Source organism: Lissotriton vulgaris, chromosome 9, assembly GCF_964263255.1.
Source record: "Lissotriton vulgaris chromosome 9, aLisVul1.2, whole genome shotgun sequence".
Classification (NCBI taxonomy): Eukaryota; Metazoa; Chordata; class Amphibia; order Caudata; family Salamandridae; genus Lissotriton; species Lissotriton vulgaris.
In genome coordinates this window covers 1,073,105,295-1,073,132,693 of record NC_141697.1, presented here as the reverse complement: position 1 = coordinate 1,073,132,693, position 27,399 = coordinate 1,073,105,295, and the positions used below count along the sequence as shown (strand labels likewise).

The 27,399-nt window shown below is 47.2% G+C and overlaps 1 protein-coding gene across 2 annotated transcripts in view; it reads left to right on the top strand.

The window, feature by feature from the left end:
- SLC25A26 (solute carrier family 25 member 26) overlaps nt 1-27,399 on the top strand; it is an 885,107-nt gene that overhangs the window by 638,987 nt on the left and 218,721 nt on the right. The window lies entirely within an intron of this gene.

The following is a 27,399-nucleotide window of genomic DNA, read 5'->3' as shown; positions in this document are numbered from 1 at the left end:
CCTGGTGTTGGAGAAATTGACCATTTAATCTTCCCCATTTTAGATCCCCAGCCACATAGGTTAACATTGCAATAGTTTATGAATTCATAACTACTACAAAGGGCAACCGAAAAATATCATTCCATGACTTAGGAGAGTGATATTGATAAATCCAACAATGTTCTGTTATATTTATCCTAAAATGTACGGAAAAGAAGTTATAAGACTTTCTTGTCTGTAAGCCAAAATTCAGCCTTCCAATGTTCTGCCCTGATTGGTCAGAGTTAAGCCAGGGTGCTTTGATGAAGTGATAAGTGGCACTCCGGGAGAAAGGCTAGCTCTTGTAAGAGGAACCTGCTCCACAGGAATGCAAGAGCAGGGGGCAGGGATCCTAAAGCACCAGCTTCAAAGGTAGAAGGGGACAGGTAGAGACAGCCAGGTCCATCTACCCCCCTTTCACTCTAAACCGAGTTAGATGCTATGCTTATGGAAGGAATTTACAGATTTGGAGGGTGGGGAGCTATGGAAATTAACCATCATGGAGGTTGATTTAGCTAGATCTTGCTTCTCTACTGAGACTTTAGCCATATAGAATTTTGGAAGAATAGTGCTTTCTGAGAGACATTTGTGCTACACTTTGAAGGAAATGGTCATGCTCTATGGTGTGCCCTGCACCTCATTGGATAGGAGTGCCTTCCTGCTTGACCCCAGAGAACACTGAATAAGTATCTGAACGAGGTAGGGCCTTTCATATCTGCTGCTTAAAACAAGAGAAGAAGAAGGGTCGAAGCTGGAAGTTTGATTTGCACTAACCAGGCCCTGCACTCTGACTGACTGTGCCTGCTTCATCATCTGGAACTACAGCCCTGTGGACCTAACTTGCTTCAAGAACTTCCTTCAAGCTACAGATTAAAAGGGCCTTCAGGATGAACATCCCAATTTAGTCTGAAATTAAGGCCTTGCTACACAACTTCAATTAATTGGACAGTTTTTTATGACTGCTGAAATGGCAGTTATATTACATGCAATTCCTCATTGGGCCCTGGACCAGATTGTTTAACTCATCTTCTCCCTTAGGGTAAGGGAAACGTTTTTGAGCTTTAAAGTCCTTTCACTCAACATTTTTGAGTGAGACCTTTTTAGGACATTAGCAAAGGCTGATAATTCAAAGCAAAGTTGACTACCTCTGCCATCAAGGTTTCGAGTCGTTAACCCATTTGATCTGTATGTCTGTTGTTATTTCATGTACTTAACATCAACAATTGTATGTATCACATTTATGTACACATCAGACAAATGTCATGTGTATTATTTGATGTTTTCTCTTCTCCTCTCATTTCCTCTGTATTGTTTTTCATTATTAAAAAACAAAGCTTCTTGAACAAAAAAAACAAAAACAAAGAGCTCACCTGAACCATCACCACCAAGAATTCTCTGCCTGGAGTGCATCCAGTGGATTTGTAAGGGTTACTTCCAAGTGGATTGTGGGAACTGAAGTCCCAAACTTTCAATATCATCTTGGATATTCTAGAACCTTGGATTGTGTTTTGGACACTTTGGAACCGCAAAAGGAACTTCAGGAAGAAGTTCCAGAAGTTTGGAGCAACTTTGGAAAAAAGCTCCATAAGTGGACCGACTCAACCTGGCCAGCCATGCAAGTGACCCTCAGCCGCGATCTGGCTTGCCCTCCAGGTTCGTCCCTCGAAAAGCTCTGGAGGTCTAACTTCCAGAGTTTTACCGAGAGCTTGTCGAAAGCAAGCCGGCAAACCCCCACCAAACCTGGCCTGGTGAAGAGCATCAAGGGACCCTGGTGGAAAACAAAGACTTGACCAGCTCCGACCGCAAGAGTCATGCCACCCGCCTTCAACCGCGAACCGGCCTGGTTCGTCCTGTTGGAAAGTCCCAGAGGTCCGACTTCCATAGTTTGATTGTGAGCTCGTCGAAAGGCAAGCCGACGAATCCTCACCTAACCCATACAGGTGGAGAGGATCGAGGGACCCGTGCAGAAAAAGCTCCAGGAATGTGTCTAAGTTAGAAGGTTAAAAACTGTGACCGAGGCCTACCGCGAGGGGTAGCCATGTAGAACTCCATCACGGTTGGCTGAAACTTTGACTTTTTCCCGGTCTAGCGTGACCTTATGTCCCAATAGGCGCTATATCCCCCCAACCTTCTCAAACCTTCCTCCCTGGGTTTCAAGAGCTGGTGGCCACCCTAGCGGTCAATAACTCCTCCATCATGGTGCTAGGTGATTTTAACTTTTGGCCCTCTGATCCAGCAGAATGCTCTACTTCCAAAGAATTTTCAAACACCCTTCGTTCCCTCAACTTCAATTCCTATGTCCACTCCCCCACTCACACTCAGGGTCACACCCTTGACCAGATTTGGTCCCTCAACTTGCTCTATAATGTCCCTCTCCACCTCTCCCTGTCCCTGGTCTGACCACTTTTTGATTTCCTTTACTCCACCTCTTGACCTAACCACTAAGCTCCCACTTTCCAAAAATATCTGGGCACGTTCTTGAGGCCGGATTGAGGCGTCCGTAGTGGCCTCCACACTCTTTCCCTCCTGCCCAGATCTACTCGGATTACCGCTTACAGCTCAAGCAGACTCTATCAACTTGTGGCTCCGGACAGGCTGCGACTCGATCGCCCCTTTCAGGCGAGTTTCCTCTAAACGGCCTAACGACTCCAACCGCTGGTTCAATGAGGAACTTAAGGCTTTAAAACTCTCAGTTCGCCACGCCGAACAAGCCTGGAGACGTCATTACTGCCCCAGCCTTAAAGCCCAGTACTCCTCCCTCCTGTCGCAATACAAGAAAACCATCTCAACCACCAAACAGACTATTTCTCTTCCAAAATCTTAGCCGCCGAGAACCAGCCTAAAGAAATCTTCTCTATAATCCACAATCTTGCTTATTCTGACAGAACCACCCTCAAACCTTCTCCTTCACAGTCTCTATGCAATTCTCTGAACACTTATTTCCTGGACAAGATTGAAAAAATCAAAGCCAACATCCCTCCCTCCTCCTTCCTCAATCCCCCTAGCCCTCCTGCAAAGGCTCGCTTTGATTCTTTCCCCCCCTTAACGGAAGAATCCTTCCTTTCCCTTCTATCCTTGGTTAAGTCAGGTTCCCCTCTTGACCCGTGCCTTGCTCACATCCTCAGGCTCATTTTCACGACCTATGTGTTACCCCCACTCTCTTTTCTCAACTGTTCCCTATCTCAGGGCGTTGTTCCCCCTACTCTAAAAACAGCCATAATCCTTCCCATCCTCAAAAAACCTGGCGCTGACCCCTCTGCTCCTGTCTACTACCGACCCATCTCTTTACTACCCTCTTTAGGGAAAGTATTGGAACGACATGTGACCAGAGCCCTTACCACCTTTGTGGAAGAAAACCAGGTATTAGCCCCCTGTCAGGCCGGATTTCGCCCCGCCCATTCCACCGAGTCTGTGGCGCTATCCGTCCTTGACAACCTTAGAGAAGGTATGGACACCAACCTTTCCCAGGCCCTGGTTCTCCTCGACCTCTCTGCCGCCTTCGACACGGTGGACCACTCCATCTTACTTTCCAGTGTCAGGGCGGCCGGGGTCGGCGGGGTAGCCCTGGTCTGGCTGTCCTCCTTCCTAAGGGACCGCACCCAAGCAGTGCGCCTGGGCGACTTCTCGGCTGAACCCTGTAAGGTGCCTTGTGGGGTCCCCCAGGGTTCCTCCCTTTCCCCATTACTCTTTAATCTTTACATTGCCCCTCTCATCTTTGCCCTTCAACAAATGGAGGTCTCCGTATTTAATTATGCGGATGACCTCCAGCTCATATTCACCCTATCTTCATCCCCTCATTCCATGTCTAATTTTCAAACCACTATGATCTTCATCCGGGACTGGATGAACCACAACCACCTGAAATTAAACCCAGACAAAACCGAATTGGTTTTGACAGGTGGTTGTGCCAGTCCCTGGTCTCCTCTCTTTTGGCCCCCTTCCCTTGGTTCCCAGCCATCCCCCTCACCTTCTGTCAAAACGCTCGGTTTCAAGATCAATGATCACCTCACTTTGCACTCCCAGGTGAGTTCAGTGGTGTCCTCTTCTTTCCTCTCTCTCCGCACCATTCGCAAGGTATCCCGCTTTTTCTCTTTCCCTGCCCTAAAACTTATTGTACTGGCTATGGTTGTTTCTAGATTAGACTACGGCAACGCTTTATACTGTGGTATGCCCGCTTACAATGTTCAACGGCTACAGCTGGTGCAGAACCAGGCCGCTCGCCTAGTCTATAAGTTGGCCAAGTCCCATCTAATCACCCCGCTTCTAAAAACTTTGCACTGGCTCCCTATTCGCGAACGATCCCTGTTCAAAATGGGTTGCATTACTTTCCAGGCTCAGTCAGGATCCGCCCCTGCCTTTATCTCTTCTGAGATAAAAACCTATGCCCCTGCAAGGGAATTGCGATCCTCCTCCCAACACCTGTTGACTGTTCCCCGGTTTCGGCGAAAAAAAATGGGGAGGCTCCAAATTCTCCACACTCGCCGGACCTTCTGAACTCACTCCCGCTCCACCTCAGGTCCCTCACCCAATATTCTTTGTTCCGTAAAGCATTAAAAACATTTCTTTTCTCACAGGCTTTCCCTCAATAATTCCTCTTTCTGCCCCCTGGTCCCTTCGGCTAATTGAGGTTCAGTGATTCACAGCGCCATGAAACCGTCAGGTGTACGTGCGCTTTAGAAATGATTTAAACTCAAACTCTATATGTTTTTATGTGAATATTGTGGTAAATGTTTGAAAATTCATACCTTCAGTTCCAAACGTTGGATTATTTTTTTTAATTTTGGTATCATTTTAAAGATAAAAATATTTCCTATTTTTATAAATTTGTTTTGGATTTTTATTGCGTGTTGTGTCTTAATTATTTACTGAATTGGTGTTTTTAAGTGCTTTACGTACATTTCAGAAGTTAAGCCTTCCTGCTCACAGCCAAGCCAGCAAGGGTTGCGCATGAGAATAATTTTCTAAGACCTATTCTGAGCCTTAGTCTGTGTTTGTGGCCTTATTGCCAGTGGTAGATGCATATTTACCACTACTAATAATCCACTTTCCAACAGCAGCAAAATCAGACAAGCATACATTGGGGCACCGCAAAAAAAAATAGATAAAATCTCACTTAGGTTTTTGACATAGTTTGGACTACTGCCAAGGCCTAGGATGAGGCTTTATGGAGAATGTTTTAATTGTATGTCATATTGATTACACCGTTATTGTACCTTGTTTCAGCTTATGGTCCCCGATGAAGGGCCGCATAGCCCGAAATGCATTGGACTGATGAATTAAGAGAATGTTAATTGAGAGGAAATGAAAAACAATAAGTTAAAAGGACATATAAAGAATATCCTACGGATTTATGAATAAAATCAGATCGTTGGATAACATGAACTATTGACTCCACAGTATCATTTGAATAAGGAATCCTGGTAACCCCAGGAGTCTATAGAGAAGTGCGCCAGGGGATGCTTTCAATGTTCTATTGTGAGCACTACTTTTGATTTATTATTCAGGACGCCATTGACAAGAGACGCCGCCCTGGGCGGCACTCTCGAACTCTGAGAAATTGTTTGATTGCATTTCTACACAACTTTGAACAATATAAGCGGTGCGCTTTTACCTCTAACTTTTACCTAATTGTAGCCGGCACATCTCAGACTTGAGGTGCTCTCCATCAACTCGTAAGGCATGTTAGTTTAGACTAGGTAGCAAACACCGGCATGTTTTAAGTAAGGGTAGAAATAGTAAGTGAGGTAGCAGTATACACAGCACACAGTACCCTTGGTTGCCTCCACTATCCTAGACTGGCTCTACAGCAAGCACATTGCAGCTTTAGACATAAACAGTTCCATTTTTCAAGATCATTACTTTTGTTTCCTTCTAAGTTCTCAGGCTCTGTAAGAAATGTTTTGCCTATGGCAGGGTCACTAGAATTATGCAGGAATGGAAGACCAAATTATGCGACACGGTTGACTAAATAATGCGACAAGAAGAGGTCCATTAGGCAACATAACGCTGCACATTTTGTGATAGTACTACTTGATCATTTTGTCATTTTTACACTGCCTAACTCTGCCTGGTCATAGGTTTCACCACATTAGTCCCATTTAAACACCTAAATAAAGCAAGAAGAGAAGTTGACCAGTAAACCGTTGCAAAGGGCCTTTCACTGTTTAATAACACATGTTGGCGATTTTTTTTTTTTTTACTTTCGATCCGTTTGCAGTTGAAACAAATTTTTTTGCTAAAATTTGCAGATTATACAGCAGATGATGGATCATGTAACTAATGCAGTATGTTCATATTTTTGCAGAAAACGCCAAAGCCACAAAATCACATAATTCCTCTGGCCTTGGCCTGTGGTGTGCATGATGCAAACACATTTTCTGCATGTCTTGTTTTAGCATCACATTTTGTGCCATACGTATTGTGCAAAGTCATCAATGGCGCGATATATTTTTTTTCCATATGTGTCATAATCACGGGCGGCTGCTTTTAAATGGCGCGAGAGCCGTCGATCTCCCAAACTGGGGGGAAAAAAAGATGAAAAGACCCAGCAGCTGTAAATAAATTGCTGTTGCTGCTCTGTGATGAACTGGTGTTAATCCCTGTTTTTTTCTGAGGAAAAGGGGCGAGGAATGGGACCATAGGCTTCCTCAGCATTGCGCACGTGTTGGCAGGTCAAAGTATTCCTCGCCCTATAGGCATAAGCCAGGCCTGTGACAACAAACTGGGGGCGTGGTGGATTTTCCTTTTCACATACCAGTTTTCCTGCTGGGCGTTTCTTACATGGTTCGGAGTGGGAATAAAACACTGCCATTAACCTAAATGGCTGGCGGCAAAGAAGCCTTTGATGATAACGAAGGAGTGGGTGTGTCCCTGATCTCTTTCTCCTCCTTTGCCTCCCTGCAATTGGTGCTGTTGGTGAGGACTCACATGTGATTGGTGGGCTGGGGTAGGGGAAGTGGCACAGCTTCTTTCAGGTTAATTAACCAAGTCGAGGAGAAGTATAGTTTGTATTACTTTTGTTCCAGTGCATGTTCGTCTTTAAAGAGACTTAATAGTTTGCACTTTCGCCAAACTAGTTGACTGGATCCTGCTAACTTAATTAGCAGTTAGAACAACAAATTATCTAGTTATCACCTTAATCTGCTGCATGCTACTTAAACAGAGGCCGACCATAAACTAATTTCTTTGGTCTGTAGTATTTATTTCAAGTCCAAATGTGGAAAGAATCATGTGTTTCCGTTGTGTTCCGATTGTAAATGAACAATTAATATGTTTTCAAAATAATAAGTAAATAAATACTACAGACTAAAGAAATTAGTTTATGGTCTGCTTCTGTTTAAGTAACATACTGCGATAAAGGTGATGACTATATAATTTGTTGTTCTAATTATTGACAGGCCCTATCTAGTTGTCGTTTACAGTGCCTAACCCCTTTATTAAACTTAATTAGCAGGACAACACTGTGCAATACCAGTGGTGGGGGATTTCTTTGTGCTTTTGATTAGGGAGAGTGCAGAACTCAAGAGACAAAGCCCACGGCCACACACAGAGAAACCAACAGAATTCATTATTCTGCCCGCCGGGCCCTGTACATCAAGTGAGTTTTGAAACTGCTGGGCCCATTCTGCTCTCTGCCAGGACGGTCTCCTCCTACTATTATGTTGTAATCAAAAAGAGAGAGAGGAGAACTAGAGAGGCTAGTCTCTTTCCCCAGTTTATATGTTAGTAATCAATGAGAACTAGCTCTGGTTTAAATTGTTTGTATGTCTGCAGGTGGAGGAAAACCATTAGGTTTTATGAAGAGCCTCACCCATCAACCTAGTTGGTGGCATGCTTCATCATCGGGCCCCACCCAAGGTAGCGAGTGTACCTCTGGTGTGCTTCGACGCCAGATTACTGATGAGCGGGTTTTTCTGATTTGTGAGGGTGCTGTGAGTGTGCTCTGAGAGGTTTAAAATACTGTCCTGGGTGTCCCAAAGACTGTTTTAATGGTGGGCCCCAGGCAGTCAATAAAAACAAAGGCTATCGGACGTGCACGGTAGGCTTATGGCCTCCGACATAATTGTGCGGTCAACTAGTTTCAGCCAGGCCTTTTCTTCTACTGGCTTTCGTCAGGACCTTATCTGTGTAGGGTGTTACAGGGGTTAGCATGAGTGTGTCAGTGCCCTTTATGTAAAGCACACGCTACGGTGCTTATACACCTGATTTTAGCGAACAACTCAGCATGGAGCTGAGCCGGGAGCCAGGACCATATGCACTCTAAATTGGGAGAAAAAAAGGAAAAAGGCTGTTGGGGGAGGGGGGTAGTCTACATCCAGCAAGGTAACACTAAAAGGATGCACACACAAACACGGCTGGGGGCAGCATGAATGGTGGCTTTATCGTTAGCAAAGTCGAGTTCAGATACTTACTGCGTGATGTCGCTGGGCCCGCAATTAACCTGTTGTCCGGGCAGAGGCTCAGTGGGAAGTGAGCTTCAGTATGAAAAGCGCTTAAATACCTGTGGAAAGCGCCAGGTGTTGCTTGTTAGCTGTGTCAGGTGTTCTGGCCACGTGTCATGGGCGTGTTCAGCTTCCTGTTGTCTCGAGGAGATGCCTGTAGTAGAGGGGAGCACTCCCCTAGACAACAGCACATTTGCACGTGCATGTTAGCAATTTAGACTTTCAATTGCACTATAAAAATAAATAGAGAGAGCGCTACATACACCTGCATGCGAGTCTTTCTTCTGTTTCCTCTACTACAGGGCCCAGCGACATCGCGCAGTAAGTACCTGAACTCGACTTTGCTAACGATACAGCCACCATTCATGCTGCCCCCGGCCATGTTTGTGTGTGCATCCTTTTACCGTTACCTTTTTGGGTGCAGACTACCCCCCTCCCCCAACAGCCTTTTTCCTTTTTTTCCTCCAATTTAGAGTGCATATGGTCCTGGCCCCCGGCTGAGCTCCATGCTGAGTTGTTCGCTAAAATCAGGTGTAAGCAACTCCATTTTAATGGTTTTTATTCCTTCACCACTGTTTACGCCAACTGTGGGTACAGTACTTAGGCCTAATTTCACATATAAAAACGCATATTGTGAGACTGGCCACACTTTCACTACCCTCCACTGACGCCAACACTGCCGCCTTGTCCATGGCACCTGGCGCGGCCTCACTAAATGCTTTCAGCCCGCTACAAGGAGCCTTTACTTAAATGTTATGTCTGTCCTTTTTTTACCCCCTACAGGTACAACTCGAGAGGAAACACCTCTTGCACATATAAGCACCGTAGCGTGTGCTTTACACACAGGGCACTGACAAACTCATACTAATCCCTGTAACACCCTACACAGATAAGGTCCTGACGAAGGCAATAAGAAGAAAAGGCCTGGCTGAAACTAGTTAACCGCACAGGACGTCGGAGGCCATAAGCCTACCGTGCACGTCCGATAGCCTTTGTTTTTACTGACTGCCTGGGGCCCACCATTAAAACAGTCTTTGGGATACCCAGGACAGTATTTTAAACCTTACTCAGAGCACACTCACAGCACCCTCACGAACCAAAAAAACCCCCTCTGCAGTAATCTGACGTCGAAGCACACCTGAGGTACACTCGGTACCTCGGGTGGGGCCCGATGATGAAGCATGCCACCAACTAGGTTGGTGGGTGAGGGACTTCATAAAACCTAATGGTTTTCCTCCACCCACAGACATACAAACAATTTAAATCAGAGCTAGTGCTCATTGATTACTAACAATCCTCCTACTATTAGCCTGAGCCAGCAGTCACCATAGAGGACAGACTCTGAGTCCACAGAGGTGTCACGTGCAGAGTCTTTGCGCTCCAAAACTTAACTTCACCTTAAGTTTGGCCTCTCTTTCCCGTTCCATGTTACTTGCACATGCATAAAGGAACAATTACTTCTGCTAATTGCTGTGAGAAGTTGGCCCGATATGCAACGTTCGCTATTCTAGCGACCGCTATGTATCGTTCCAACGACCCTTATGGTGTTTGGTTGTAAGTCAACCTATAGACCAGCTATCCTAGTAGCGTGGATACGAGCAGTCTAAGGCTAAAGACTCGAGAGGGCGCGTTAAGCCAGCTGTTTACCACACATGTACCCCTTGAACACCCAGTGAAAGGACACCACACAAGTGTTATGAAAATAAACAGGATATTTATTAAGATTCACAACAGCCCTGGACTCTTTATGAGGACAGGGTACTAAGCACAAACCAAATCTCTTAGGAAAATACTTCAAGTGCACAATTAAAACAAGTGTCCGAGGACACGGGAAGTTTAAGGTCTCGGGCGGACCCGATAAGGCAAGTCGGAAGCGAGGGACTCGGGACCCTAGAGTAAAGAGGCTATGCAGGCACCGAAATGCCGAGTTACCTAGCCACGAGGGCTGCGGCTGCACAAGTCTTACAGGCGTCGGGGTCTTCGCTGACGAGCCAGGAGCCGGAAGAAAGGAGTTGCTGGCCGGCGACCAGTGCTGAATAGTTCGTAGAGATCCAAGCCTGGATCAGAGTTTGATGATACCTGAAAGCAGAGGGGACCAAGTTCGTACTACTAGCCAGTAGTCAGAGGGTACCAGGAAGGCACCGGTTGGCCGTCACCTCGACCAGGTGAGTGGGCGATGCTAGGCTCTGCAGTCTCACGGACCAGGAGGCGTTGTCGGCGACCACGGTGGAGGTGCGAGCTGTCCCACGAAGGATGATGCTGTCGGCGTCGCTGGGCCCAGGATGGGGCAACAAGCCTTGGCAGATCTCAGGGCCACGTGGTGGGCCTAAGATGGCGTCTTGAGTGGACCAGGAGGGCCCGGGGTGCTTCTCGCAAAGATGGAAGCAAGGGCCAGTCTGGAGCAACCAGACCAGCAGAGTTGATTGTCGGATGTCGTCACAGAAGGGCACAAGCCAGCGGCTAGTGACCAGACAACGTGCTGAGCAGCGAGCAGAAGGGCCCCACGCAGATCGTGGAGATGCTGGGGGACTGCACTTCGGTGCTGGAGCGGCTCAGGGTCGGGGCTTCTCGGACCCCAGAGCACTCACCAGAGAATTACTTCGATGGTCGTGCTGGTTACGAAAGCGTGCAGGTTTTGATGATGGCCGGTCCCTCGAGGTCTCGTCGCACCCACAGATCACAGCTGAGCTGATGACGTGGGTAGAGTTCTGAGGTGCCAGGGAAGCCGGTTCTCGTCGAGCTGGGCCGTCGGATTCCTTGAGGAAGGACTTACAGCAAACCGCAGAGTTCTTAGATGGTGCCCGCTGATGCAGGGTGACTACTCCTTAGCCACAAGGGAGAAATCTTGAGAAGAGTCTCGAAGTCCTTTCGTAGAAAGTAGTTCTTGATTCAAAGATGATCTAATTTGGAAGGGTCCCCGCTCCGGTCTTTATCCTAAAGAAAGGGGCGGGTACATGACTAGGTCCTGCCCTAAGGGTGGGACCAGGAAGGGGGGTAGTTACACCCCTCTCCCCTGCCGGACTTTCCCCAGGCCAGGGCTGGTGCCCCTGGAACTGGTTCTAACCGGCAGATGCGTAGTGAGCACCGGGGTGCCACTCCGCAGTCACCTTCTCGCAAAAGCCCTACCTACCCAGAATGCACAAACCCTGTCTGGGACGGTGCGAACACCGCCCTCGACAGGAAACCCTTTGTCCAAGCTCTCCTCGCTGGAAGGACTCCCAGCAGCAGGAGGTCAGACTCGTGTCTGTGGTGGCAGCATCCATTTTGTGGAGCTGAGGCTTTAGTTAACTTTAACCGGGGTTCACAGGTACGTACATGTCGTGTCCCTCTAGAAGGGCGGAATGCTAACCTCGTCGCCAGAGTTGGTGAGAGGGCACCATCCCGATTCGTATGACACCTTACTCGACATGTCTTGATAACGCGACACCGAAGTTACCGATGTGGTACGCGTTATCATGGAACAGCCATTGGGTCTTGATTCCGCAAGCTGCAACCGGGCTCGGCTCGGGCCAGAACCTAGTTCACACGAGCCCACATACTCTGCCTTCAGGATTGTCAAGGCCTGCCATAGGAGTGACTGATAGGAACTCGGGTGTCCATTGTATGGTTAGATATAGGGCTACTATATCTAAAGCAAAGTGTGATTACACGACTTCGCCCCAGCTGTCATGCAGCCAGTTGTGTCAAATTTAGGAGGCCAGCCAGGGGTGGCATAATACATGCTGCAGCCCCTGGCGGCCCTGGGTACACCTATGCCCTGAGTTACAGGGTCTGATAAGGTGGCCCAGTACCAATTGGTAAATGCACCTAGGGTACATGTCGTAATTTAGAAAGAGAACAGCCAGGCTGTGGGTCTGATTAGCAGGCCCACAGCCAGAGAAAGTCGTAAACCAGTGAAACAAAAGCAAAAAATCTGGGTGATCATAGGATTGCAGACCCTACTCTCCTACATGACCCCCCCCCAAACGTCGGAACGATAAGCTAACCTTGACCAGGTGAGTCTTCTTGTTCTAAGTGGAAATATCTGGAGAGCCCATCGGCATTGCCATGATCAGTACCAGGTCTATGTTCCACTGTAAAGTCCATCCCCTGTAGGGAAATGGACCACCTAAGCACTTTGGGGTTTTCACCCTTCATCTGATTTAGCCATAAGAGGGGCTTATGGTCGGTCTGAATCTTGAAGTGAGTGCCAAACAAGTATGGCCTCAGCTTCTTCAGGGCCCAAACCACAGCAAAGGCCTCCCTCTCAATAGCTGACCAATTCTTCTCTCTAGGGGTCAGCCTTCTGCTTATAAAAGCAATGGGCTGGTCTTGACCATCAAAATTCAGTTGAGAAAGAACAGCTCCCACACCCAACTCAGAAGCATCTGTTTGGACAATGAATGGTTTGGAGTAGTCCGGACTCTTGAGGATAGGCGCCGTGCACATGGCCTGCTTTAGGTCATCGAATGCTTTTTGACAGCTCGCTGTCCACTGAACCTTTTTTGGCATTTTCTTGCTTGTCAGTTCGTTTAATGGTGTCACGATGGAACCATAGTTCCTGACAAACTTCCGGTAGTATCCAGTCAGGCCCAAGAAAGCTCGAACCTGAGTCTGGGTGGTTGGAGGAGCCCAGTCCCTGATTGACTGTATCTTGCTCTCCAGTGGCTGAACCTGGCCTCCACCTACAAGGTGGCCCAGGTATACAACCTGTGTCTGCCCTATCTGGCACTTGGTGGCCTTGATAGTGAGGCCTGCTGCTTGCAGGGCCTCTAACGCTTTCCGCAGGTGGACCAGGTGATCCTCCCAGGTGGAGCTAAAGACAGCAATATCGTCAAGATACGCCGCACAGAAGTCGTCCAGCCCAGTAAGGACTTGATTCACCAACCTTTGGAAGGTGGCAGGTGCATTTTTCAGACCAAAGGTCATCACCACGAACTGATAATGCCCACCAGGGGTTGAAAATGCGGTCTTAGGCTTGGCGTCCTCAGCTAACCTGATTTGCCAATACCCAGCTGTCAGGTCAAACGTACTTAAGTAGTTGGCCGAAGCCAACCTATCGATAAGCTCGTCTGCCCTTGGTATTGGGTGGGCGTCAGTCTTAGTGACTGCATTGAGACCCCTGTAGTCTACGCAGAACCTCATCTCTTTCTTACCGCCCGGGGTGTGAGGTTTCGGCACTAGAACTACGGGACTAGCCCAAGGGCTATCCGAGGGTTCAATGACTCCCAGCTCCAACATTTTCTGCACTTCACTCTTGATGCAGTCTCTAACGTGATCAGGCTGCCGGTAGATTTTACTCTTAACGGGCAAACTGTCACCAGTGTCGACCTCATGGGTGCACCAACTGGTCTGACTGGGTGTTAGAGAAAACATATGTCTGAACGACTGAAGAACCTGTTTACAGTCGCTCTGTTGATGTTCGGAGAGGCTGCCACAAAAGACAACACCATCTACCGATCCATCGTCAGGATTCTGAGTGAGCAGGTCGGGGAGAGGGTCACTCTCCTCTTCCTGTCCCTCATCTAGGGCCATGAGCAAACTCATGTCCTTCCTGTCGACACATGCCTTGAGCCTGTTGACATGAAGCACCCTGTGGGGGCTCCGGGGAGTTCCCAGGTCGACCAGGTAGGTGACCTCTCCCTTTTTCTCCAGGATGGTGTAGGGCCCGGACCATTTGTCCTTGAGTGCTGCTGGGGCCACTGGCTCCAACACCCACACCTTCTGTCCGGGCTGGTAAACAGTCAAGACAGCCTTTTGGTCATGCCAAGCTTTTTGGAGTTCTTGGCTGGCCTTAAGGTTTTCAGATGCCTTCTCCATGTATTCAGCCATCCGCGAGCGGAGGCCAAGCACATAGTCCACTATGTTGGCTGCAGGCTTTTTGAGAGGTCTCTCCCATCCTTCCTTCACCAAACATAGGGGTCCTCTTACAGGATGTCCGTACAAAAGTTCAAAAGGGCTGTAGCCAACCCCCTTCTGTGGGACTTCTCTGTAGGCGAACAAGAGGCAGGGGATCAGGACGTCCCATCTACGCCGAAGCTTTTCTGGTAGTCCATGAATCATCCCTTTCAGTGTCCTGTTGAACCTCTCAACAAGCCCATTGCATTGTGGATGATAGGGTGTAGTGAACTTGTAGTTGACACCACATTCCTTCCACATAGCAGTTAAGTAGCTCGACATAAAGTTTGCACCTCTGTCGGAGACGACCTCCTTAGGGAAGCCCACTCTGGAGAATACTCCAACTAGGGCTCTTGCCACAACAGGTGCTGTAGTGGTCCTAAGGGGAATAGCTTCAGGATACCTGGTGGCATGATCCACTACCACCAGTATAAACTTGTGCCCTGATGCTGTTGGTGGTTCCATGGGACCGACGATGTCAATCCCCACCCGTTCAAAGGGCACCCCCACCACAGGCATTGGTATAAGGGGGGCCTTTGTCGTGCCACCTGACTTACCACTGGCTTGGCAAGTGACACAGGAGCGGCAAAACTCCTTGGTATCTTCGTTCATGTGAGGCCAGTGAAAGTGCGAGACAAGCCTGTCCCACGTCTTCATCTGGCCTAAGTGACCTGCTAAGGGAATCTCGTGGGCCAAGGTAAGTAGGAAACCTCGCTGAGACAAGGGTACAACCAGCCTCCTGGTCATGCCAGGCTTGGGGTCTCTTGACTCAGTGTACAGGAGTCCATCTTCCCAGTATACCTTGTGGGTACCTGTGGCGTTCCCAGCAGCCTCAGCAGCAGCCTGCTGTCTGAGGGGTTCAAGAGAAGGGCAGTCTAACTGGTCCTTCCCCAGGTCTTCCCTTGAGGGTCCCCCTGAACCCAAGAATTCAACTTGATCAAGTTCGAATTCCCTAGGCTCAGTTTCCCTCAATTCCTGTATGTCAGCCTCCTCTGAGACTTGATCCACGACCTGGGGCAAGGGGGAAGGCGCAGCCTTAACCCTACCGCTCTTTTTCTTGGGAGGTGTCTGGTCCGTTGTTCCAGGATCCAGCACCTGTTCAGTGGGGCATTTCCTGACCTGTGACCTGGTCACAGCGAACACATGTGCTGGCAAACCTAACATTTCCATGTGAGTCCGGTGCTCCACTTCTGACCATTGTGATGACTCCAAATCATTGCCCAACAAACAATCCACTGGGAGGTCTGAACTAACTACAACCTTCTTTTGGCCAGTTACCCCTCCCCAGGAGAAAGCTACAATTGCCATACTGTGATTGGTAGTGACATTGCTTGCATTGGTCACCAGGAAGTCTGTACCTGGCATGATCTGTCCAGGGTCCACAAAGTTAGGCGTCACCATGGTGACGCTGGCACAAGTGTCCCTATAGGCCTGAGCCATCTTTCCATTTATGAAAGGCGTCTGTCGGTATTTGCCCAAAGTATTGGGACTTACGTCGGGGGACACGTCCACGTCCCCTGTACTGACAAGGACAGCCTGAGTGAGTGTGCCAACTAAGTTGTCACGCCCCTCAGAACCCAGGGTTAACCCTACTAAACCCTTGGGAGGCGCACTACCACTGCTGACTGTACTAGGGGGCACAGGTGCCTTAGGGGCTGCAGTGGCAGGAGTCTGCCCTCCTCCTTTCTTGGTGCACTCACTAAACCAGTGAGATTTACTTTTACAGTACTGGCACCATCTTTTGGATTGGCCTTCTTTCTTCTTTTGGGGAGCCTGACCCCCACCCTCTTTGGGTTGTTGGGGACCTGTCGAAGACTTCTGGTCATTTTGTTCCCCCTTAGAATCTTTACCCTTCTGGTCTGCTTTCTTCTGACCACCTTGATTCTGGCCCTGGTTCTGTTTGACTCTTGTACGAACCCACCTGTCTGCCTTCTTTCCCAATTCTTGGGGAGAGGTCAGATCCGAGTCGACAAGATGCTGATGCAACAACTGGTTCTGACAATTGTTTAAAATTTGTTCTCTCATCATCAAATTATACAATCCTGTGTAATCAGTAACCTTACTGCCCAGCAACCAGCCCTCAAAAGCCTTAGTGGCACAATCGACAAAGTCAGCCCAATCTTGAGACTGCGTTTTCTGGGTATCCCTGAACAGCACCCTGTACTGCTCAGTGGTTAGGCCGAACCCTTCAACGAGTGTATTTTTCAAGACTTGGTAATCGTTCGCATCCTCCACCCTTGTGGTGAGGAGCTTGTCTCTTCCTTTACCTTCAAAGGAGAGCCACAAGATAGCTGCCCACTGACTCTGGGGAACACCCTGCACAGTGCAGGCCCTCTCCAAGGCAGTTATCCATTTGTGGATGTCGTCCCCTTGTTTAAAGGGGGGCACTATCTTACCAAGGTGTTTCGTATCAAAACTCCTTTCCCTAATGCTAGGTACATTGCTGCCACCAGTGGGGACTACCCCACTTAACTGTTGCTCTCTAGCAAAGGCAAGCCTTTCTTTGGCCAGGGCAAGTTCTTCCCTTTCGATCCTCAGATTAGCTGCCCTTTCCTTAGCTTCGTACACTCTCCTCTGAGGGGACGTCATCCCTCTTTGAGAAGAGTTGTGAGAGCCATTGGTTCGAAGGGATCTGCCAGAGTCTCTTGACAGAGATCGGGCTCGTCCATTCCCAATGTTAACTTGACCTGATAGCGGCCCCAGGGGTCCCCCAGTACCACTGTCATGTCTGCTTAAGTTGGACCTGCTTAGTCTTACGACTTCTACCTGTCCCTTATCTGCCTCATCCCCAGAGGGATCCTCATCCTCATCATCCTCCACATCTTCGTTCTCAGTTGCGAGGTGGATGAGGTCAGGATCGTCTCTGGTTCCCTCGAGGGGAGGCATGTCTCCTTCTGGATTAGAAGAGCTGGGAAGGGTCTCAGCTTTTCTGGCATCATAAGTCTCCAAGAGACCAATCAGAAAGGACGTTGTGGGGTTAGACCCCTGCTTGATCTTCCTGGAGTGACACACTTGTCTTAACTCCTTGAAGCTCAGCACAGTATATCTCGAAGGGATGACCTGTGGAGGGTCAACTGACACAAGGGGAGACTCAGAGTTTCCTCCTTTGTCCGACATACTGTTTCTAGTGTGGTGTAAGGGATGCACCTACCTACACTATGTGTTTACCTACTGTTCCCTTGCTAAGAGTTGCAGCCAAGGTGTGCTAAGCCTTGAGGAGCTGCAACAGCTGGTTCAGTAGAACTCAGAGTATTCTAAGCTTTAGTTATATGTACTAACAGTACTTATGTGATCTTTCAACAAGATATTCTTAGGATACGTGTGGTAAAACAACAGCAAGCTCAAATCCCAACCGCTGCTCACCAATGTGAGAAGTTGGCCCGATATGCAACGTTCGCTATTCTAGCGACCGCTATGTATCGTTCCAACGACCCTTATGGTGTTTGGTTGTAAGTCAACCTATAGACCAGCTATCCTAGTAGCGTGGATACGAGCAGTCTAAGGCTAAAGACTCGAGAGGGCGCGTTAAGCCAGCTGTTTACCACACATGTACCCCTTGAACACCCAGTGAAAGGACACCACACAAGTGTTATGAAAATAAACAGGATATTTATTAAGATTCACAACAGCCCTGGACTCTTTATGAGGACAGGGTACTAAGCACAAACCAAATCTCTTAGGAAAATACTTCAAGTGCACAATTAAAACAAGTGTCCGAGGACACGGGAAGTTTAAGGTCTCGGGCGGACCCGATAAGGCAAGTCGGAAGCGAGGGACTCGGGACCCTAGAGTAAAGAGGCTATGCAGGCACCGAAATGCCGAGTTACCTAGCCACGAGGGCTGCGGCTGCACAAGTCTTACAGGCGTCGGGGTCTTCGCTGACGAGCCAGGAGCCGGAAGAAAGGAGTTGCTGGCCGGCGACCAGTGCTGAATAGTTCGTAGAGATCCAAGCCTGGATCAGAGTTTGATGATACCTGAAAGCAGAGGGGACCAAGTTCGTACTACTAGCCAGTAATCAGAGGGTACCAGGAAGGCACCGGTTGGCCGTCACCTCGACCAGGTGAGTGGGCGACGCTAGGCTCTGCAGTCTCACGGACCAGGAGGCGTTGTCGGCGACCACGGTGGAGGTGCGAGCTGTCCCACGAAGGATGATGCTGTCGGCGTCGCTGGGCCCAGGATGGGGCAACAAGCCTTGGCAGATCTCAGGGCCACGTGGTGGGCCTAAGATGGCGTCTTGAGTGGACCAGGAGGGCCCGGGGTGCTTCTCGCAAAGATGGAAGCAAGGGCCAGTCTGGAGCAACCAGACCAGCAGAGTTGATTGTCGGATGTCGTCACAGAAGGGCACAAGCCAGCGGCTAGTGACCAGACAACGTGCTGAGCAGCGAGCAGAAGGGCCCCACGCAGATCGTGGAGATGCTGGGGGACTGCACTTCGGTGCTGGAGCGGCTCAGGGTCGGGGCTTCTCGGACCCCAGAGCACTCACCAGAGAATTACTTTGATGGTCGTGCTGGTTACGAAAGCGTGCAGGTTTTGATGATGGCCGGTCCCTCGAGGTCTCGTCGCACCCACAGATCACAGCTGAGCTGATGACGTGGGTAGAGGTCTGAGGTGCCAGGGAAGCCGGTTCTCGTCGAGCTGGGCCGTCGGATTCCTTGAGGAAGGACTTACAGCAAACCGCAGAGTTCTTAGATGGTGCCCGCTGATGCAGGGTGACTACTCCTTAGCCACAAGGGAGAAATCTTGAGAAGAGTCTCGAAGTCCTTTCGTAGAAAGTAGTTCTTGATTCAAAGATGATCTAATTTGGAAGGGTCCCCGCTCCGGTCTTTATCCTAAAGAAAGGGGCGGGTACATGACTAGGTCCTGCCCTAAGGGTGGGACCAGGAAGGGGGGTAGTTACACCCCTCTCCCCTGCCGGACTTTCCCCAGGCCAGGGCTGGTGCCCCTGGAACTGGTTCTAACCGGCAGATGCGTAGTGAGCACCGGGGTGCCACTCCGCAGTCACCTTCTCGCAAAAGCCCTACCTACCCAGAATACACAAACCCTGTCTGGGACGGTGCGAACACCGCCCTCGACAGGAAACCCTTTGTCCAAGCTCTCCTCGCTGGAAGGACTCCCAGCAGCAGGAGGTCAGACTCGTGTCTGTGGTGGCAGCATCCATTTTGTGGAGCTGAGGCTTTAGTTAACTTTAACCGGGGTTCACAGTTACGTACATGTCGTGTCCCTCTAGAAGGGCGGAATGCTAACCTCGTCGCCAGAGTTGGTGAGAGGGCAGCATCCCGATTCGTATGACACCTTACTCGACATGTCTTGATAACGCGACACCGAAGTTACTGATGTGGTACGCGTTATCATGGAACAGCCATTGGGTCTTCATTCCGCAAGCTGCAACCGGGCTCGGCTCGGGCCAGAACCTAGTTCACACGAGCCCACGCACTCTGCCTTCAGGATTGTCAAGGCCTGCCATAGGAGTGACTGATAGGAACTCGGGTGTCCATTGTATGGTTAGATATAGGGCTACTATATCTAAAGCAAAGTGTGATTACACGACTTCGCCCCAGCTGTCATGCAGCCAGTTGTGTCAAATTTAGGAGGCCAGCCAGGGGTGGCATAATACATGCTGCGGCCCTGGGTACACCTATGCCCTGAGTTACAGGGTCTGATAAGGTGGCCCAGTACCAATTGGTAAATGCACCTAGGGTACATGTCGTAATTTAGAAAGAGAACAGCCAGGCTGTGGGTCTGATTAGCAGGCCCACAGCCAGAGAAAGTCGTAAACCAGTGAAACAAAAGCAAAAAAATCTGGGTGATCATAGGATTGCAGACCCTACTCTCCTACAATTGCTAACTAGTATTTTTATGAGAGACAAATAATTCCTGATTTGCAGGAAGTGAACCTGGAAAACATGGGATTAATCCCTGCATTTCCCTAAACCAAATTGTGTAATCTTCGGCAAATATTTTATTTCGCCCATTCTCCTTCAAATATGTGAATTCAGAATATGTTGTGTTTAAATTAACAGACTGTATTGTTGTTTTATCCATAATAATTTGTGCCACATACAATGTGCACATGACAACTGAATCGCCTCTAAGTCCACTAATAGCAATGACACCAGGGCGGGGCAGGAACCGTTCTAAGATCATGCTCAGGCAGGGCCGGACTGGCCATAGTGTGGACACCGGGCAATCCCCCGGTGCGCCGCACGGGTGGGGGCCGGTTTTGGGCCCCTGGGGCCGTAGCTGCAAAATCGGCCCTGAACCAAAATCAGCCGAAAACCGGCCCTGGCAAAGAGCTCGGCGGCACCTCCAACTCCCCCCGAATGTGGAGTGGGGGGGCGGTTGGGGGGGGCAGAGCACTTTGCCAGGGCCGGTTGTGGTTCCCAGTCCGGCCCTGTGCTCAGGGCGATAAGCGGGCCCGGTCTCAATGGTGCTGAGCACTCACAGCTTTTTAAAGAAGGCCTCGAACGAGTCTCTATCGGGCTCTGTTTTGGTGGTCAGTTTTTTTCCGGACTGCAGTGACAGCAGGCACATCGATGTGCGCTGCTCACACTGCTCACTTCTCACTAGTGGAGAAGATTCGGCATGACGTCATGCCAGGTGAGCATTGTAGGGGAAGGGAACTCCTTTAAAGAGAGTCATTTTCTCTCTGGATTTCCCTTCTCTTTTTGAAACTCAGGAGCAGCAACATCGTTGGGGTGTCACGAGGGCTTTAAGTGGAAGCTGTTTCAATATTATATACAAGCCATGGTTGCTGCTTATTTATCTTATGATACTAACAACCATTGACAGATCCAATAGTCCTGACTTGTAGGTATGATGTTACTTGTTGTATCATATATCTGGATGCAATGACAGAAACAGCAAAATACAAGTTGGGCTGCACGCTATGCTAAGCACAGATTTTTAGTTTACGTGTTTTTAAGTCATGCCCTTAATTACATTGGCCACGCCCCTCTGAGAGACCCCCCCAGTTTTTTCATCCCACTTAAAGCCTGATCATGCTTATAACTATCTCTTAATAAATATCGCTCAGTGCACTGATAAAATGTGACATAATTATGTCAAATCTTTGGTATGTTAAAGAAATATCGTTTTTAGACTTTTAAAGAGTCTTTATTGTATTTTAAGTGAGGTTGTGTGTTTTACATAGAAACATTTTTGGGATTGGGCTCTAGCAGGAGCTCTAGGAGCCAAGCCAGTCTCTTGGGTCGACTCTCTCTATTAATTTGTTGGCTCGTCCACCTTTAAACCACATTGCATTGTCATGCGCAATGTGGTCATGTCTAGAGAATTGGAGTTTTACTATGTGCTTGATGCCCGCAGGTGTGGCTGGGTGTCAACTTAACTAGTGCGCACAGGGATTGGCATTTAAAAAATTAACAAAGAGGTTTTTTCTGCCTGGGTTCTAGTAGTTCTTTTTTTACAGTTTCGTATAAACCCAGTATATATGGATCTATGTGCATATGCACATATAAAATCCATATACTGAGTTTGTATGCAATACCCTTTCTGGTCTAAGATTTCTGGCTCACCACTTTTAAAATCCACCAGCCGCCACTGGTCATATATATAGGTTGCTCATGTATCAACACTTGCATTCATGTGGATTTTCAGTAATACGTATCATGCATGCAGCAATGCTTTTTGCGCATATTGTAACATTTCACACACCCCAACACATTTTGCGCGCAGGCACAATCTAAACACACATGCACATAAAAACATATACTGCCCCAAAAATACATTTTGGATGTCTTTCTTGTGCAAGAAAAGCATACTCTACAAAGTTGTTTGTAAGAGGGAGCATTTTCGTGGCACAGCCCCTGATCAGTAGTGCAAGGGTTAAACTCTTTGGTAAATACACATACTGCACCTTCGTAGCACAGCGTCAGCACATTTTAAGGTATCCCATGACAGCTACTTTAGTATGTCAAAATAAGGGACTAACTGCATGTCGGTACTAGTAATTAAATTTGTCCGACGTGCACTTTGGGCGTACTTGCCGCTATACCTTTTTAACTAATTGATTTACATATTGTGGTCATCTGAATTAAACGGGGTTTTGTGGCATTCATGTCAGCATTGCACAGAATGTCACTGTGTTTGACAGATGAAGTCGTAGACTGCAGAGCAATAGGGCACGGTGCATTCATGTATGCCTACTCATAAATATGCAAGCACGCTTTACGGTAAAAAAAAAAAAATCTTGGATGTTGTCACCCAAAATCGAAAAGGTAATTGAATCGCTACACTAGAGTTTCAGGAGCCCAATAAATAAGACCCACGTTTGACCTTTATTGGGGGACTTTGAGAGCCCCCGTGGGATAGTCCTCAGTGTTCCAAATAGCGAACTTCCACTGAGGTTTCAGCTTGTCAGCTCAGCGTTCTGCAGAGGCATTGATTTCTTCTCACTGTCACTTCCTGTCTGGAGAGATAACAATTTTTTTGTGGCAGGTGTCTGTCAAGCCTCGTTTTCCCAGCGAGCCTAACTGAAGGAGACTCATTTATTAATCATTATTTGCGAAACAGTAAACAGAAAGTATTTAACTCTTTATGTATTGAACCAGAGCTACATTTAGTCAGATATGTTTCCAAATAAAACGGGTACTTTCTGTAATGTTTTTGAGAGGCCAGTGATGGTGCTTAATTTCATCCGTTTTTTATTTATAGGAATTATTATATGATTTGTAATCTGTTTTGGAATATAGGCACTCGAATCTAGGGTTCTCAAGTGTGACCCAAGACACAGTAAACGGTGGTGTTCCCCAAATGCTAATTCCCATAACTCACACTTGCTCAGTTGCCTTACCAAAACGGTAGCTGACCTTTCACACTAAATTGAGTATGGGAACCAACCTTGCCCTTGAGTTAGCTCAAAATCCACGGATGACTTAGGCTAAATGTTCAAGATTGAGCTGGGCTATATATTTTCATCATGTTAGACATGTTAGCCATAGGGTGGTATTTCCCCAAACTTCTTGCCTACTCCCGTCCTGTAAACTGACATTTGTTTTTGTTGTCTTTAGGACTCTGTGCACTTTACAGCTGCTAATCAGTGCTAAAGTTCTTGAGCTCACATCTTAAAACATAGTAAAATTGGCCTACTCACGAGTGGCACATTTATTATGCTTTTAAGTCCTAGTAATGTGGCACAGCATGTACCAAGTAACTGTAAATTAAATGCTACTATTGGGCCTGCAGAAATTATTGTGCCACCCACTGAAGTAGCCTTTTAAAACATGCCTCAAGCCTGACATTGTAGCCTATTTGCAATTTTAACTACCATTTTGATCTTGCAAAATAAACCTTCTGTCAGGCCTAAAACTCCATTTCAAATACATGTAGGTCACCCCTAAGGTAGGCTGTAAAGAGCCAATAGGACAGGGTGCAGTGTATGTAAACAATTGGACATGAATATTTAAGTTTGACTTGTCCTGGTAAGTGAAAAACCTCAAAATTCGTTTTTCACTACTATGAAAGTTACCTCTCACATAGGATAACATTGAGGTACCTCATTACATTTATTAAGTTATAACCTGTCTTTGAGAAAGGGTAGAAATATCATGTTTGACCTCTAAAGAATTGTAATTTAAAATCCTCCTTAATCGCATCATTGGATGGATTTTGAGTCACAGTTCTGAAAATATCACTTTTAGGAAGTTGGCTTTTTCTTGTCCTAACTATTTGGTGCCTGTAGCCTGTGTCCTGGGCCATCCTGCCAGGATGGGAGAAGTGGTGCTGTTCCCTGCCCCACTTACATTTCAAAGGAGCTGCCTGAACACACTCACAAAGAACTTCACACCAGTCTTTTGTCACCCCAGACTTCTTGGATCCTGGGTAGGGAAGAAGGAAATTCTTAAACCTATTGTGGGGGAAATCTCTAGACGTTTATTCCACTTCAAAGCTGGTGCCAGGTATAAAAATAGGACCCTCAGATCCACTCTTCTATGCACTCTTGGCCCTGCGACAGACACTTAGAAGGCCTGCCTTGTACTTCAGAGGACTGCCCTGCTGCTTGAGCAGTGCTCTGCTGCTTGAACCCTAGACTACCAGAGTGAATCCAAGGGTTAGTTGACTGGCCTCCTGTTCTGAGCTACGGGTGCACAAAAAGCTCCAGCAATAGAGCCCTGCACCTGAACCCTACCTCCTGAAGTGAGTCTTACCCTCCAAGTGGTGCCCTTCCAGTCCTGGATCCATGGAAGAGGTGCTAAAGGTATCCAAAGAGCCAAATGTCAGAATGGAGAAATCTTCACATTGACTTCATCCAGCGGCTCTCCAATGACAGCGTTTCCTCTTCCTCTGACACATCCAGTTGCTTTGTCCTGCTGAACTTTCCCTTCTCAGACATTGTTCTTAGAAATATCTTCGAAGTCCGAAGGTAAGCGGAGACTAGGTCCAATCCCCGTGGTGTATTCGAAATGCGCTAAATCGCAAATGGCCACATCTTTTGACTTAGCCCTGTCTCGCTCGACTAGATGCCCATGGTTGGCGTTTTCATCTTTTAGATGCTAGTTTAACTAAAACCTTTTAAAATTCATAACACCTGTTCTACTGATTGGATTTTGTCTTTTTGGTGTCAAGTAATTCGTTAACTATTTCTGTGTTTTTCTAAATTTGTATGAATTTTTCTTGTGTTGTGTTTTCACTTTATTACTGATTGTGTGCTGCATAAATACATTACACATTGCCACTAAGTTAAGGCTCACTGCTTTTGTGCTAAGCTACCGAAGGGCTAAGCTTAGGTTAATTATGTGACTTTTTGCGATTCGCCCTGACAGGGATTGTTGCTTGAGACTGGTTCCCACACCCCTCCCCTCTCCTCCCCCCACCAAAAAACCAATTTCCTACAGATCCCTAACTTTCTTGTTTGAATCCCAAACGGTGTCTACGGTCAAGTGCAGACTACAGCTTTAACACTCAAATTGGGTTGTCCATACTCTTCAAGACCAAAAATACCTTGCAACAGTTGGGTACTTTACAGATACGTATGCTGCACAGTCATTTTGAGCTAAATTGTAGGACGGTGATCGGCTTTGAATTAGTGTCAAAGTCTGGAGGCCTTTTTTAATAGTGGCCAAGTTATTGTTGAGACGTATGTGCAAAATGTGAAAAAATAAGGACGTTGTCACCACAGTTTTCAAAATTCTCAACAAGTACTTCACATTCAGGTTTCTGAAGTCTGTGCGTAGGGTCATTCTTGCTGTGTTTTATTTTGATGATTTAAAGTGGCTTTATTTCACATTAGGCGTGGTTGCACGGCAAACTACTGGCCCAGTAGAAAGTATTCCTTTTTAGTGGGACTGTCAAAAACTGTAGTTACGTTTTCCATCCGATTTAGCTGTGTTCTTGTGGGGCTGACTTTCGTAGACCTTAGAAGTTTCCTTCTGGAGTATGTAAGCGCCTTAGATGCGTTGTTATGGTTATTTGGCATTTATAAAATGCATTGTAGGCCACTATTTTCAAACCGCAATGCTTACAGTAGATCCCAGTTATAATAAGAATGGTCAGCTTGGAAGCAATTAAAGTTACCAATACGAATTACAGTTAAATTGGCAAAGCTCTTGCATTTTTTACATAATTTGCCTACCTAAACAAACAGACCAACAAAGACTTTGCCTTTCTTTGTTTCTAGCATTCACATCAAACACCAGCATATCTAAACCAAATTTCAGCTCCTATCACTTAGCATCTATAAAGAAATTGGCTTTCAAAATCTTTAGCTGTCTTTCGTAAACTAGCAAATTTTGGCTTGAAGTACGACCCGTGCCTCTGCATATGTGGCTTTATTTCATTTAGAAAGTGTGGAGGTACTATGGTTTTCATGGAACATTTGCTTCTTTTCCCTCATAATCAGGGAGTCACTCTGAACTTCCATATCTCTATGCATCTTTCCACATGTGAGAGATGGGTGCCAGTCTTTTGAGTGGCACAGTCTATATTTTGGGCCTCTGTTGTCTAATTGCAGCCACTATTGTAAGTCTGTCGGCTTTTTAATCCTCCTTACTGTTTTGTCCTGTATGCTAAGGCCACAAGTGAACACCAGTTAACACAGACAAAATAGTCAATAATATGCTTTGATAAACAAGGAAACTGTTCCTAAGGACTCAGTTCTGTAGACTGGTGAGCGAGTGGATCTTGACTATCAGCAATCTCTTAACTGACGGAAAAGGTGCTGCTTTGATGCTTGTTTAGGAAATTTTCTTTCCTTGTAGATCCAACGCTTGTCACAGTTGGCAAATACATATTTGGTTGATGGCCAAGCCCTGCTTGTGTCTGGCTTTGTCCTATTTTTCAGTGCTAATTCCATCCTGCCACCAGGCTTCTCAATCCAATGCCATGTATTTCACTAGTTATTCACATGAGTGGACATGCAGTCAAGCTAGTGTGGTTCTGACTGTCAAAATAAGTTGGATCACTTTGGGAATTACATTAAACTGGTCTTAGCAGAAATTTACTATGGTGAAATCCTTGGCCGTCAGTGGTTGTGGCCACAGTGTTGACCACTGTCATATGGTGGATGTTTGTTTTGCCATAAAATGCTCCACTAAGAACCGTCAATTTTTTAAGTATCTACAATGCGTTCATACAACACAAGGTGTACTTTTGGTTTCTGTTTTTACTTCTTCTTAAGGCATACTGGAGGATCATTGCATTTGCCACATTCTCATATCCCAAGGAATGTAAGATAGTAGATGGGTGTGGTGTTACTGACTCAATCAATTACTTGTATTCTGGTACCCTGTCTCCCAGTCTTCATTATCACAGTACTATGTCCTGCGGTCCCTTCTGCCATAGAGCTCCTATCAGGCATGTGTTATCTTAGTATTGTATAGGAGATAGAAATGGTATGGGGCTTTCTATAGCCAGATGGGCAGAGGCTGAAAAGGGTGAAACCTCTTACTTGGTAAATTGTTAAAATACATTAGAACGTTCTCTGTCCTGCCAGAAAAGAGTGACCTACAGAAGATCAGCATGGCCAATCTACTGCTTCTCCTGGGTTCAGTGCTTTTTCCACTGTTTGAGTGCAACATGTGGCTAGTGATTTTGTAAACTGCACTTCTCC